Source organism: Crocodylus porosus, unplaced genomic scaffold (genome assembly GCF_001723895.1).
Source record: "Crocodylus porosus isolate Cpor-Errol unplaced genomic scaffold, CroPor_comp1, whole genome shotgun sequence".
NCBI classification, from domain to species: Eukaryota; Metazoa; Chordata; order Crocodylia; family Crocodylidae; genus Crocodylus; species Crocodylus porosus.
In genome coordinates this window covers 7,262,259-7,273,488 of record NW_017728915.1, presented here as the reverse complement: position 1 = coordinate 7,273,488, position 11,230 = coordinate 7,262,259, and positions in this window count along the sequence as shown.

Here is an 11,230-nt window from a genome sequence, read left to right as displayed (position 1 = left end):
AGTGCATAACCTGCAGAAAGGCTAAAGCATGCTTAATCATATATATATGATTCAGCTTTCTAAGGGCATCTCAGTAGCACTCCCCCAGGCCAAGCCAAGGATAGTAACATGATAGAAAAGTGATATGCATCAAGGCAGCCCTTTTCTTGGGCACACCTTCCTAGAGCCCATAATTTTATATAGTGCTGAGTGGTTTTCTAACAGGAAACCCCCTGCTACCTTTCTGGGTGCTGTGAATTATTCAATATATTCAATTATTCAAGCAACTGCAGCCTCTCCCCTACACCAGCAAGTACCTGTTGCATTTTCCCTTTCTGTTGGCAAGATGGCATGTTCCTATGAATCTGAAGTGATGCTAGCTGAGAAAAGCACAGCTCTTCCAGCTCATAAACATGCCTGGATAGTAAACAGTGTCCTCATCAAGTACTCCTGTTGTTTCACATGGTACTGCTTAAAGGTTCACAATACTCAACACCAGTTGTATTTGTTTGCCTGCTACAAGGAGATCTCATAATCAGAGAGCAAAGAAGTTTGCAACCCTTCGCATTTCTCCCTCTTTCAACAGCTGGGAACCACTATGTTAGGCAGATGGAAACCCATTTCCCATATGGGTTTTATAAAACACAAATCTGTATTTGTGGTACAAGTTGAAATGAATAGCCATAAAGCTGGATTCTTCAGTGGTCCTAAGCACACTTGCTACTTAAGAATTCAACATGTTAGCGATGTCCATAATACAGTTTTCTGGTTAAAAGATCTGATTTGTTGAATTTAACTTCCTCTTTCCCCTAAATTTGGGTTCAATTTTAGTCAAAGCTGCTGAACAAAACCCCCAACTGCCTGGTGACAGTAAACCTACCAGTGTTGGCTCCCATCTCTTTAGGGCTAGGGTTCTGGCACTGACCCTGTAAAATGGAGAAATGCTTAAATGCAAGAACCTAAGCAGTCCTGTTGCTTTTGATCTTCAGTGAAACTGTCCAAGTTAAGTGTGCATTAGGACCACAGTGCTCAACACATAACAGAACAGCCCATAGTTGATGTTTGATTAAGCACAACCTTTTATTAATGACAGCTAAGTATTTCACCTGAAAGGGAGAAAAAGGGTGCCGTCAGAACTGTGTTCCTTCCAGTGCATGTCCATCACTTCTGTTCTTTGGCATATGCAGCCACTGTGTCTGAAGGCAACGGAATTTCAGAGTCTAGAATTGAGCATTTTGGGATTTTCATCAGCCCCACCTGAAAGCCTGAAAACCTGCAGCTGTACATCTAGACTCTGGATCATTCACAGGTGTGTGAGTGATTTGGGATGCTCCAAAGAACGAAAATGACCATGCTGGCACAGCCGCCTTTGCACTACATAGGATTTTATGAGGTAGACTGTGACCTCTGCAGCCACTGGTAAATATGTATTCACATAAGTAAGCTCCTCCCCCTCGGTGGGATTGCTCATGTGAGTTAAGCGTGCTTTAGCCTTTCTGCAAGTTATGCACTGTGATGCACTGTCAGCCCACACACAGAACAATGCAGCACAGTATGAAACAACCCTCCTCCTGTAAAAGCAGGTTAAAGGTTTAGTATGAGCCCAAAAGACAGCCAGGGGCAGTACAGCAAATGGATTGAATTTTCCATTAACTTGTGAGGTAAACAGGGCAACACCTTCAAATGGGTTTTCTGGTGTGGCACTCAGACTGTTACCCAACTTCTATTTGCCGTCTTCAGAGATCTTATCTGTAACTGCTTTTAAATCAACATGTGACTAAGGTTTCCTGTTGGCTGACACAACTCCATAGCTGGGCCTCAGTTCAAGAAATGATCCCAATTCCGGACAATGCTTGATCACACCCTTAACTTGAACTCCATTGGGGTCAGTTAGAAATTCAGCACTGTCTTCCTTTGTGAAACAGTGGAACTTGTGTTTTTCAACATGCTGTTCTGAACAGAGGAGGATTTAAGCATGTGTTTAAGTGGCTTAGTTTCATAGTTTCTAGGGTCGGAAGGGACCTGAGCAGATCATCTAGTCCAACCCCCTGCCATGGCAGGAAAGAGTACTGGGATCAAATGACCCCAGCAAGGTGTACATCTAGCCTCCTCTTAAAGACCCCCAGGGTAGGAGCCAGCACCACTTAGCTTCGAAGTTGGTTCCAGATCCTAGCCACCCTGACCGTGAAGTAGTGCCTCCTGATATCTAGCCTAAATCTACCCTCTGCCAGCTTGTGACCATTATTCCTGGTCACTGCTGGTGGTGCTCGGGGGAACAGTGACTCCCCCGATGCCTGCTGGTCCCCTCTGACTAGTTTGTAACAGGCCACTAGACCCCCCATCAGCCTTCTCTTCTGAAGGCTGAACAGGTTCAGGTCCCGTAGCCTGTCCTCATAAGGCCTGCCCTGTTGTCCCCTGATCATGCGAGTGGCCCTCCTCTGGACCCTCTCCATGTTGTCCACATCCCTCCTGAAGTGCGATGCCCAGAACTGGACGCAGTACTCCAGCTGTGGCCTGACCAGTGCCGCATAGAGAGGGAGGATCACCTCCTTGGACCTGCTCAAGATGCATCTGTGGATGCATGACAAGGTGCGGTTGGCCTTCCTGACTGCATCCCCACACTGCCGGCCCATGTTCATCTTGGAGTCAATGATGACCCCAAGATCCTTTTCTGCCTCTGCACTGACGAGAAGGGAGTTCTCCAACCTGTAGGTATGGTGCCAGTTGTTCCTCCCCAGGTGCATCACTTTGAATCCCATCCTGTTCTCATCTGCCCACCCCTGTAACCTGTCCAGATCCGATTGTAGCCTATTCCTCCCTTCTGGTGTGCCCACTTCCCCCCCACATCTTAGTGCCAAATTTGAACAGGGTGCTTTTTACCCCCTCGTCCAAATCACTGATGAAGATGTTGAACAGTGCAGGCCTGAGGACCAAGCCCTGGGAGACCCCACTGTCCACATCCCTCCAGGTCGAAAATGACCCATCCACCACCACTCTCTGGGTGCAGCCCTCCAGCCAGTTGGCAACCCATTTGACCGTGTGGGTGTCGACACCACAGACCCCCAGTTTCTTAATGAGAATGGGGTGAGAGACAGTGTCAAAGGCCTTCCGAAAGCCCAGAAAGACTCTGTCCGCTGCTACCCCTACATCTAAGGATTTGGTGATCTGGTCATAGAAGGCTACCAGGTTGGTCTGACAGGACCTGCCTCTAATGAACCTGTGTTGGTTGCCCCTAAGCATAATCTCCCCTGCTGGGCCCTCGTTGATATGGGCCAGAATAATGTTCTCAAAAAGCTTGCCCAGGATCGAGGCAAGACTAACTGGCCTATAGTTTCCTGGGTCCCCCTTCCTCCCCTTTTTGAAGATGGGAACCACATTGGCCCTCTTCCAGTCCTCTAGCACCACACCAGAGCAACACGAGTGCTTGTAAAGCCTTGCCAGGGTTCCCACAATGACCTCAGCCAATTCCCTCAGTACTCTGGGGTGGAGATCGTCTGGACCAGCTGATTTGAATGCATCCAGTCCCTCCAGAAATTCCCTAACTAGTTCTTCACTAACCCTTGGCCTAGGTGTGCCTCCCCTGGGACCTAAGGGGGGCCCAGTGGGGGGGTGACTGTTCCAGTCCCTGCTTAGGAAAATGGAGGCAAAGAAATCATTAAATATGTTGACTTTGTCATCTGGTGTGACGACCAAATTTCCTAGCGTGTCCTGCAGGGGCCCCACATTACCCAGAACCTTCTTTTTGCCCCGTATGTATTTAAAAAAGGACTTCTTATTGTCCTTAATCTGGGAAGCCAGTCCCAGCTCCATCTCCTCCTTGGCCTGCCTGACTGCCCCCCTGCATCCCTGAAGCTTCCTGAAGTGGAACCATAATCTTTGGGGCCTCTGAAAAAAGTTCATAGTGCATGTTGTCTTTTGGGGCTACCACAAGACAAATGATAATTAGTAATTTTATATTACTTCACTGCTTTCGTAAGAGAGGTGCCATGTCCTGAGAAATATGTGGGAAATAGGAAAAAACAACAACAAGGACAGCATTGGACCCTTGCTGAACCAAAAGGGGCAGCTGACAGCTAACACCGAGGAAAAAAGCTAATCTCAATGATTACTTTGCATCCATTTCCCACCAGCCCAAGGGGATCACCCTGCTTGACAGGATGCAGGGTGAGGGCGAACATATGCCTACAATTGGTGACAATCTTGTGACAGAACAGCTTAAGAGGCTGGACATCCAAAAGTCAGCTGGCCTGGATGGAATACATTCAAGAGTGCTAAAAGAGTTGGCTGACATCTTAGCATCACCAATGGTGAGGATATTTGACAACTTGTGATGCTCAGGAGATGTTCCAGAAGATCGGAAGAGGGCCAATGGGATGCCTATCTTCAAGAAAGGAAGGAAAGAAGATCCAGGGAAATACAGGCCAATCAGTTTGACCTCAATCCGTGGAAAGATATTGTAAAAAATCATTAAAACAAACCATCAACACCAGGCTAACGAAAGGCAACATTCTGAGAGAGAGGCAACATGGCTTCATTGTGGGGAGGCCTTGCCTAGCCAACCTCATTTCCTTCTATGACCAGGTGATGTATTATCTGGACAAGGAAGAAGAGGTTGATGTCACATACTTAATTTCAAAAAAGCTTTCAACTTGGTCTCCCATGATGTCTTCATGGCAAAATTGGGGAACTGTGGCCTCAACAACCTTATAGTCTGATGGCTGGGGAACTGGATCTGTGGTTAGACCCAGAGAATGATAGTCAATGGAACTGAGTCAACATGGCACCTGGTGACCAGTGGCATCCCACAGGCCTCAGTACTTAGACCAGTACTCTTCAATATATTAATTAATGATCTTGATTCAGATGTCTGAAGTAGACTGGCTAAGTTTGCAGATGACACCAAATTATGGGGAAGTGTGGTCACATTAGAGGATAGGCTGGCAATTCAGGCCAACCTGGACAGGCTTACAAGGTGGGCAGATCCTGTTGGCATTCAGCATTCAATTCTGTTATTCCTCCAGAGTTATGAGCCCAAACTATGGATTCAGGCCAGAAGCTGCCTCAGCTATGAGTGGTCCCTTATCATTTGGGCTAAAGAGTCAAAGGCAACTATATGTGATGGTTATTACACTTGTGTGCCCTTTGTTACAGAACCTGCTAGGTCTCAGCCATGTTGTGCTGTGAGCTGATTGACTTGTAAACAGACCATCTGTCACCGTACTACAAGGTTAAAAGTCAGCAGAGGCAACTGAGAGCCCCCAGAGCCAATTTGTTTAAACACCTGGGAAGGCCACTATGTATCCTCCATAGACATGGCACAGAGCTCATTCAGGATCTGAGAGAAGGGAGTAAGTCAGTGCTGTTTTTGTTTTCCACAAGTTGTAGTAGGAACAGACTGTACCTTTAGTTAGGCTGGAGGGGATCATAGTGCCATGTTCTCTGCTGGTCTGTCCTCAGGTCTTAATCTCTAATCTTTTATTGCTGCCTTGATCTGGCTGGGGGAGTCAGTGATTGTGGTCTCAGGCATTTTGATATCCCTCCAGGCTATTCCTTCCTGTGACCAGCTCTGGGTGGTTGAAGCCAATTAGTTTTTCCTGTTAATAATGTATTAAGTGGGCACAGGCTGGCTCATTCTGGTTTTTCTGTGTATAAAAACTCCATATGCTCCTGTGTGCCATTCCACCGCATTGCATCCTCTTCCTTGTTCACCTGTAATAGTGTAAGACAGACCTGGTAGAGATCAGAACTGGGATGAAATGGCCGAACTGCCTGGGACAGAATTCACCATTGACCCAGCACACTGCAGCGGCAGGTTCACCGTAAGTACCCTGATCAGCACCGAGGACAGCAGCAAGCCTCATGACAGGTTCCCAGATGCCACTACCTACGACACCACCCATGCCACCCACCTCTGTCACAACAGCACTTTGTACATGAGGACTTTTGGCTACAACACCATTGATGTTGTCCCTACCTATGAACATTATGCCAGCAGTAAGATCTTAGGTGATGCCAACAGAGTTAGGCCTAGGCTGGCAGACCTACATTCATTCCTAAAAGTAAGGCAGGGTGATTATCTTCACTTGGCAATATAGAAGGCATCTCAAGGGTTACCTGGTCCAATCCCCTGCAGAAATGTAGGCTGTGTTATTCCTGAACCATCCCAGATGCATGCCTCTAGCCCGGAGGCGGGCAATTATTTTAGGCAGAGGGCCGCTTTCTGAGTTCTGGCAAGCCATCAAGAGCTGCATGACAGGCAGCCCAGGGCAGATAAATACTAATTTTGTAAGTTTTTTAGGGGCCCCGTGGGCCGGGTAGAATGTCCTGGTGGGCTGCATCTGACTGCATTTTGCCCACCCCTGCTCTAGCCTCTTCTGGAAAACTTTCCATGAAGGAGATTCCATAGCTTCCCCAGGCAACTTTTTCTAGTGTCCTGCTGTTCTGACAGCAGGCAATATTTTTTTCGTGATGCTTAATCTAAATCTGCCTTGTTGCAGTAGCAGGAATGTGCCATATAACAGCTGCAGTGTGTGTAGAGAGAAAGGTCTCCAGATGCTATTTCTCTGTCCTTGCAGGGGGAAAAATCTGAAATAAGCTTTCTGTAAAAAGCATATAATAAAAAAAAAAGCTGAATTATTCTAGGCAGTGAACAAAAGAGTAGAAATAACAATCTGTTCTTAGACTATTAGCCAGCAAGTAACAGAGGTCAAATACAACTGGTTAAGTCTCCAAAAATGAACAAAAATAAATCTAGGGCAATGTCATGTTCTACCTGTTATCATATTCTGAAAAAAAATTTTTTTTTTGCTTTGCTGTAACCAGATGGCATTGCTTCCTTCATGTCAATTTACAGTGAAAGCTGTCTGTCCCTGTCTTTAAAAATTTCCCAGACTTTGCTCCAAAATATCCATTTGATGATGTTTGTGGAGGATTGCAAAGCCCATCTCCAATCCCCCCGACAAGACAAGTTGTGGGAGGGGCTATGGATGAAGGAGTATAATTGTCAAGATGAAGAACTGCTCAAGAGGCAGACCTTGGGATGAGTGATAAGAAATTGCTACCCTTGATACACTGTTAAGCTGCATCACAACTACCAAGAACATGCAGATAGGTGCCATTGTTAATGTTTTTCATCAATAGAAATGCATAATAAGATGAAAGAGGAATTCATACTGCTGCAGTTGTGTATTCAGAAAATAGAATGAGAGGTGTGGTGCAAGTCTCTGCTTACCTACCCCAAGTACTGTATCCCTTACCTGGAGATACCACCTGTAGGGGCAAGAGGGCACTTTAGTCCCCTGGCCTGTTAAATCTTTGGTCTTTTGGGTAGCTATCTACTTCCTAATGCAGAATCAGCTCCATTGTTACCATGGCTCTCAAAGGGTAAGTAATGAAGGTGTGGCAGTTCTGAACAAGGTATTTCAAGTCTTCTTAGAATAGACACACTGAAGGAATGTGTCATCATCACTGGTGCACAGGTTCAAGCAGGAAGGCACCACAGTGCCCTGGGACCTGAATGTTGCAGAATCCCTGACTTGTCCTGAATTGTAGGCTTCTCCATGAGAGTCCTTCTGCTATCTCAGTGTTCCATGGAATAGCCAGCTGAGGCTGGTTTAAATTCTCTCCAGCCCATAGTCACCAGACTTATTCCCTTTCACCATCATTCTACCCCAGTGCCAAGTGATGTCTGTGCTGAGGAGGCCTCTTTTTGAAATAATCATTCTGTATGACTTCTTCAGTGGCTTTTCTGCATGGAAAATCATTGCTCTAGAGGCCAGTTCCAAGGGGCACAATCTTCAGTCTCTAGGGACTGATTCACTCTGGGATGAGGTTTTCAGCAATAAAGTGGTAGTGGTGGACATGTGTCCTCATCACGGAATGACAGGCTGAGAGAACAAGTAACCAAGGAAACTAAACTACCATGTCCCTGCTGAGCATTGGTAGAGGCATGTGGCTGTGCAGGGGAATGGGCCCTGATGTCACCTAGCTTGGCTAAATTTATTCTGTCACTATGCAGAGGCTTTCAGGAGGAGGCATTTTCAATAGTACTATGGAAATCAAATCATCAAACATATGGGCTAAGTTCTCCAGTGCCATTCCATCAGTACCACCTAGCTGCAGTTCTGCCTTCACTTACCAGTATGAACTGGGCTTAGAGTGAGAGCCTGTCAGTGAATCTGGCCCCATCTCTACTCAAGGTTGTGAAGATGACACTTAGTATATCTTTGTGGCCTTTGTGGGAACTTCTGTGAGAGTTAGACTGGGATTTATAAAATGGGGCCTGCAAAAGAGCCTAAATGCCTTAGGCATGCATGCATGCCCCATTGAACCTCAGTGAGAACTTTGTGGCACTCTGGCACCTTTCCAAGTGGAAGGATGGTTCTGTGGTTGGGGCCTGACTGAGAGATGGGAGTCTATTCCCTTCTCTGCCACAGATTCCCTCTGTGATCTTGGGCTGGTCACTTAAGGACAGAATTTTAAAGGTTTTTATGTTCCTAGAGATGCAGGTAAGTGCATCTTCTCAAAAGCACTTAGGTGCCTCAATCTGTTGAAACTATTTGCATAATTTAAACACCTTTAAACATTTGGTGCTTAGTCTTCCTGGGCCTCAGATCCCATCTGTACAATGGGGTTAATAGCACTATCTCACCTCCTGTTAGTGATGTTAAGGTGCTTAGATGCCATGTGGCCTATGTAAGTACTTAAGAAAAATAGTTTTGAAAAACTCACCCACATTTGCTTTTGTTTTTTTAACATTGTACAAATATAATTTAACTGTATAGCAAAAATAAGTAAACCCCACAAAGCACCAGTCCCCAGATTTGTAGTGTTTTAAGAAGAAGCTGGAAGAAAATAACCAACCATGTACTAGCAAATCCTTCTATGCTCTGATTAGGAATTCTTTTTATTATGTAGTGCAGGGCCCTAGTTTTCACTGACATACCAAGTGCAGTACAACTGCATAGCAAAGGCCAGACCTTGTCTAGAAGGTCCTGGTTACTTCTTGAAAGGGATATTAAAGATTAAAGAAATTTAAATGGGTTAGATTGGATTTAGAGAACTCAGGCATTCCCAGGCATCTTCCTTCTTGTTCTATTTCTGGATCCTGTTGTGACCTGATTTATACTTGGTTTTTTTCAGTCAAATAATAACTATCATCCCAACCCAGTGTACAAGCCCCAGAGAAGGCATGGCCTATCTGAAGAAATTACTGAGGAAGGTGGTGGTGAGGATGGAGAAAATCGAATTCTGTTTGATTTGGGTGGGTGAAGGGAGGATGGTAAGTTTGTCTTTCCACAGACCAGAAGGTAAGATACTAGGGTGATGGGCACATGAGTCCTATGCTGACAGAAATCCTCATAACCAGACTTTTGCCACTACTCATTCATGCCATGTTCCAACTTCTCCTCAAACCATCCTATTGATTTTACTTGGGCTGCACGTCGGGCTAAGCACTGATCAATGTAAGAGAATCAGAATCTGACACACAAGAAACAATTTAAGTCCTCTCTTAGGAAGGATAAACCACAAATGTGGCCCTGAGTAGATTGTAATTTCAACCAGTGGACTGACTGACTGACTGACTGATTGCCTTCTCAGATCAATGTTTTGATATTTAGCATTTTTAAGAAGAGGATAAATTTGGCTCAGTGGAGTTCCATGCGCTGGCTTGGTTGCTACCAGTGCCCAAACTAGATGTTTAGCGCTAGCTTGGTTATTTCACCACTGCCCTTCTACCTGCAATAAACTCATACCCCTAGCTAAGTTGGAAGGAAAAATGCAAATAACCCATACACACTATTAGGGCTTCTAAACTAACTTTTTTGTCACAAAAAGACCTAGGTATCATTATAGAAAGCTTGGGGATCATCTCTACACAGAAAAAAAATCCAAACCCCTTCTAGGAGGTACAAGGAATGGGAAGAATAATGTTGAGAATATGTTCATTTAATTATGTAAGTCAATGTAATATCTTCTACTGGGAGTAGTGAGCTCCCTTCCATCACCACTATCTCCAGAAGCATAGAGCAGAAATTGAGTGAATTCTGAGACCAGCAGTGGAAAGGATTGGGGGCTTGAATGGAGACTAGGGCTATTTACCTCAGAGAGGAGGCAGATAAGAGAAACATGATGAAAGTAAACTCAGTAATGAACACCATATGGAAGCCAGATCAGAGGTTTCTATTGACTCTATTTAATGATACATAAATTAAAGGAACATTTGACAGACTAAAGGCAAAGTATTCAAGAAGGATGAAAGGAAACCTCTTCTTTTTAGAGAATGCTAGCTAGCCTGTGCAGTTCATGCCGCAAGGTACTGGAGGCAGTGTATACTCTGGGAGGAAGGAAACTGCAGTGATTAAACTATAAACCCAGTTCCCTTCCTATGTGACTTTAGGAAAGCCAGTGCCTCTGTTTTCTAACCATGAAGAGGCTATAGCTGTTCTCTAAGTTAAATAATTGCATGGCCTACATCTATAGCACTGGACAGGACCTGGGCTTATTGCCATCCTAGTGCTGCTGCTGGGTGTCTGAGGGCAAGTCAGTTCACACCTCTTTGCTTCAGTTTCCCCTTCTGTAAACCAGGAGTGATGACACTGACCTCCTTTTTAAAGAGTTTCAAAGTGAAAATAGCAGGTGAAAATGCTGGTTAAGAGCTGAGTCTGATGAGTACTGAATTAATGCTATAGATGAAAGGATCAGAAGATTTAAGAAAACCTGCAGGAGATAGAAAATATCCTGCTTTAGGGCACAAGTCAGCATCTCACTGTAGAGGTTAGAAGTATACTCTCCTGTAGGCACGTTGTGCCACTTCAAGGTTTCTTGTGCCTTCCCTAGCACACTGGGTACTGATCATGATTACAGACAGATTCTGGACCCGCAGGGCCATGGGCAGTGCTATGGGCTGGCAGTTCCTGTTCTTTTCTGTGCCACTGTATTGTCAGTTCTACAGGCAATTGCATAAGGTTATCCCTGCTGTTTTCCCTCTAGATTCGTTGCATGCTGAATGACTGGGGAGTAATTCAGTATTTCCAATTGCCCTGGATTACTGCACAGGCAGGAATTGATAGGTGCATCTTCGCTCTCTGCTTACTAGCACAAACTGGATGTGTTATTCCCCAGTATATGCTTGGCACAATACAAAGCTAAATGGTAATGGCCCCTGCCTGCCTGTGACTGCATCACGGAAGTGGTGGGTTAAAGGATGGGATCTGAAGGTAAGTTTAGTGACTTTCATAGATTTCATAGA